General features: G+C 45.9%; 1 non-coding gene across 1 annotated transcript; it reads right to left on the reverse strand.

The window, feature by feature from the left end:
* Positions 1 to 3,380: 3,380 nt before the first annotated feature.
* Positions 3,381 to 3,455, reverse strand: Trnas-cga (transfer RNA serine (anticodon CGA)). Its single transcript has one exon. It is a non-coding gene; the product is annotated as a tRNA-Ser (tRNA).
* Positions 3,456 to 4,114: the final 659 nt, after the last annotated feature.

Genomic DNA, 4,114 nt, shown 5'->3' on the forward strand with positions numbered 1-4,114 from the left:
TGGAGGTATCTCAAGCTACGCACTGGCACAGGTAGAGACAAGAAATCATCAATACAAGATGGGTTCCAAAACAAATGCAATGCTGTCTCGTCCAAGACGACTGCACGCTTTCAGCTACTAGACCAAAAGATGAGACAGAGGCAGAGACGTCACTACCTGAGTTAGAGATGTAGGGCGCCATGCAAAGACACTGTTGTCTCATTCCCTCCCAGCAGATGTCCTGTTCAAATGGTTCAAATGGCTCTGAGCACTATGGGACTTAACATCTATGGTCATCAGTCCCCTAGAACTTAGAACTACTTAAACCTAACTAACCTAAGGACATCACACAACACCCAGCCATCACGAGGCAGAGAAAATCCCTGACCCCGCCGGGAATCGAACCCGGGAACCCGGGCGTGGGAAGCGAGAACGCTACCGCACGACCACGAGATGCGGGCAGATGTCCTGCCCATCAAGCCTGACAGCCCAGCAGATTGCCATATGATGTCAGGTAGAGTTGATGCCAACAGCCCATTTGCCTTACTGATCCTGCCATGGGCCAGGTGGGGGACTAAAGCCAACTGCAGCAGCTCCTGCATCAAGCACTGAGTGAAGGGTGATCTCACTCTGGCGCACCTCGCTGCACCTTGGTGCCTGAGCCAGTCCTGACACCATTTGAGTGTGTGTTTAGGGCCACGTCCTATCTGTGTGACTCTGTAAATGTAAATCGCCTCCCAAGGAACCCTTATAGAGGGAAAAATAGGATGTTTCATGACTCTGACTTTCATGTAATTCTGTACATTTACTTGTGAAACTGATTTCATTTTTGATACAACTGATCTAGAGAAAATAATTTGTCAAGCGTTTTATGTAAACCCTGACATGAAAAGCATGATTTTGAAATGTCTTATAGGTAGAAGAAACAACATTACACTGCACTATAAAATAAACACAACAGATGGTACATGTTACATGCTTCTTTAGACTTTGAAAGTCAGTGTGTTTCTTAAGTTATAACTATTGTCCAGTAACATATTACAGATGACTGTTACCGAGTGTATGACTGAGCAGCGGTAAATCACTGAGGCAGGAAATGGTTCAATATCAACTGAATTGTGATATGATTAGGGAAATTAGTCGTCTGTCACCTCAGAAATTGTATAACTGAGTAAAAATATTGCTACAAAATCTCTTTAACCGCTTGGTAATTGTTAATCTGAAGGCCGTGGTGTAGCAACGACCCTAGGGTCCACAAGAGTCATACTACACTCAGCAATGTTTATCTGTCCTCCTTGAAGATGTGCAGTTTTGTGTGAGTGAGTGACACCTGAGGTGAATGAGGTCAAGTTGGGATGTTTTCTTGTGTGCAGTCTTAGTTGGCAAAGTCGCTCCCAACACTCATTTCATCATTGTGACATCTCAGTACTATTTGATGTTTTCTTCTGTTCCATGTGACACTGTGACACAAGTCACTCTCTCCCTCCTTTTCATATTCAAGGCTACTCGTTAATGCTGATTTTACACCACAGACAGCATTTTTGTGAGGCGACAGGATCAACATGAGCAAGCACTGATGGCAGCATGTACATTGTCAACGCATGTATGATTTTTATGGTGGCTCTCCTTCAAATAGTATTTTTCTGGTGTTGACAGCAAGCAGGCAGTTCGGTCGTCTAACAGTAAATCTTGCAGTGGATGTTTGTGCCTTAGAAGCCACATGTAGCTATTAGGGAAAGGAACATCTCGAAGCATTTACCGGGGACGGAATGTTGGTCTCAAGAATTTCTCAAGCCACGGTGCACACACTGCTTTCCGCCAAAGAGGCAGAAAAGCTACCTATCTGGACGTGCCTTTCAGGCGCCTTTAGCCATAATAGGAGCAGGAGCACAAGAGAAATTTAGGTCAGTGTCGTAAACGCCCTTTGCGAAGAGGGATGGTAGCCATAAAAACTCGTGAGTCTCCATGTTCGCTGTGGACCGGATGCTATCAACGAAGGCCCTGGAAGCAATTTTAGAATGGAACGCAATATTTATGGCTCCTCTGAAACACAAGTACTTATTTTAGTTTAGCCTATGCCCCTGCTAAGACACGTTGTAACGTTTGGGCTGTACACATAATAATCTCCATGATAAATGTGTTATTCACTTTAAAGTGACCATGGGGAAAAGGACAAGTTGGGAGCACAACGTGTTGTCCTCTCTGTGGGAATTTACGAGTCAGGGATTCGCTGTTTTTCCAGAAAAGAGAAGAATATTGTTACCTTTGATTGGGACTGGCCAATGGGTAGACCAAACGTGTAATAGGGGAGACACGGAGCTCATGAATTCTAATGACTTGCATCAGAACCCTTGTGGGGGGCGGGAGAATGCGAGGGCAATCTTATTCGTGTCACGTCTGCCGACTTGACGTTTGATCTCCTTGTGCGCACTGGTACGCCTAAGTGAGTCAAATTGACTCAAGGTATGACCGGCGAACGGCAGTGTTACACGCTGGAATCTATCGAGACTTCAGAGCTCCATTAGAGAGTAATTACGATCCATCTAACTGATCGCCAGCGTCGAATTTGCGTACTGCGTGCCCACGATAATGAATTGCAGGCGCTGCACATCACTGTTCTGGAGACGCTCGAACTATGCCTGTCACCAGAGACAGCGCTACGCATCGAGAATGGGGTATAATACAGCTACTCTGACTTGTTATGGCAAACATAATCACAATCTCGCCACTTCTTCTCAGCTGCACCATTGTAGTATAACTTAAGTGTAGAATAAATCCATCGAAGTCGATTCAGCGTCAGATAATTTCAAATAGCGTTATCCATGTTTTGAGCCAGAGAAAATAGTTTAATCAGACAACCCACAGCATTTGCCAACCAGTCACCACCCAGCAGAGTGTTAACTATTTCTAGCATCTGGTTGTGTTGCCAACAGAACAGGAATTATTATTTCATCTCGCTTAGTTTGTATTGTTTGTCTTATTTCATGATCAATAAACCTGTGCCATAACTTTCGTAAAATGTCAATCCCGTATTGATACACAATCATGTACAGAAAAAAAAAGCAGAACACCTTGAACGACTACAATCATATTCACGGAACATGTCCATTAGTACGTTCTGCAGAAATGATTAGCATTTCAGTCACCTCGTTCAGCATGTGTCTTGTTACCTAGTAGGCACAGGATCTGTTATGGATTTGTTCCATGCTTGATGGCATCGACGCGCATGTGGCGCGAATGGCGTCCTGTGGTACAGCCAGCCATACTGCATTCACCTCGTTCCCTAGTGCATATGTGGTGGTTGGCCTTGGACCACAGCAATACACCTGTCCCCAGAATGAGATTTTCACTCTGCAGCGGAGTGTACGCTGATATGAAACTTCCTGTTAGATTAAAACTGTGTGCTGGGCCGAGACTCGAACTCGGGACCTTTGCCTTTCGCGGGCAATTGCTCTACCAACTGAGCTACCCAAGCACGACTCACACCCCTTCCTCACAGCTTTACTTCTGCCAGTACCTCATCTCCTACCTTCCAAACTTTACAGAAGCTCTCCTGCGAACCTTGCAGAACTAGCACTCCTGAAAGAAATGATATTGTGGAGACATGGCTTATCCACAGCCTGGGGGATGTTTCCAGAATGAGATTTTCACTCTGCAGCGGAGTTTACGCTGATATGAAACTTCCTGGCAGGAGACGAGGTACTGGCAGAAGTAAAGCTGTCAGGACGGGGCGTGAGTCGTGCTTGGGTAGCTCAGTTGGTAGAGCACTTGCCAGCGAAAGGTCTGGTCATTTGTGGGCCAGGGCAAAAGGCTGGCATCCTGTGACACCAACAAGGCATTTGTTTGTGCAGCAACATGTCATTGTGCATTGTCTTGTTGAAAAATGGCGTTTGGGGTGTTGTGCACAAAGTGTATGGCTACGAGACGCAGGATGCAATTTATGTAGGCCACACTAGTCACAGTGCCCTGGACACGCACCGGCTGTGATTTATGGTTATAGCACCCCACACAATAGGGCCTTGAGTTGGCGCGGTACGTCGTGTGTGAATGCAGTCATTGTGATGCCGCCCCGCTTGTCTGCGGCGAACCAAAATGTGGCCATCATTTTCAAACAAACAGAACCTGGATTCGTGCG

The sequence above is a fragment of the Schistocerca serialis genome, chromosome 5 (assembly GCF_023864345.2).
Source record: "Schistocerca serialis cubense isolate TAMUIC-IGC-003099 chromosome 5, iqSchSeri2.2, whole genome shotgun sequence".
Lineage (NCBI taxonomy): Eukaryota > Metazoa > Arthropoda > Insecta > Orthoptera > Acrididae > Schistocerca > Schistocerca serialis.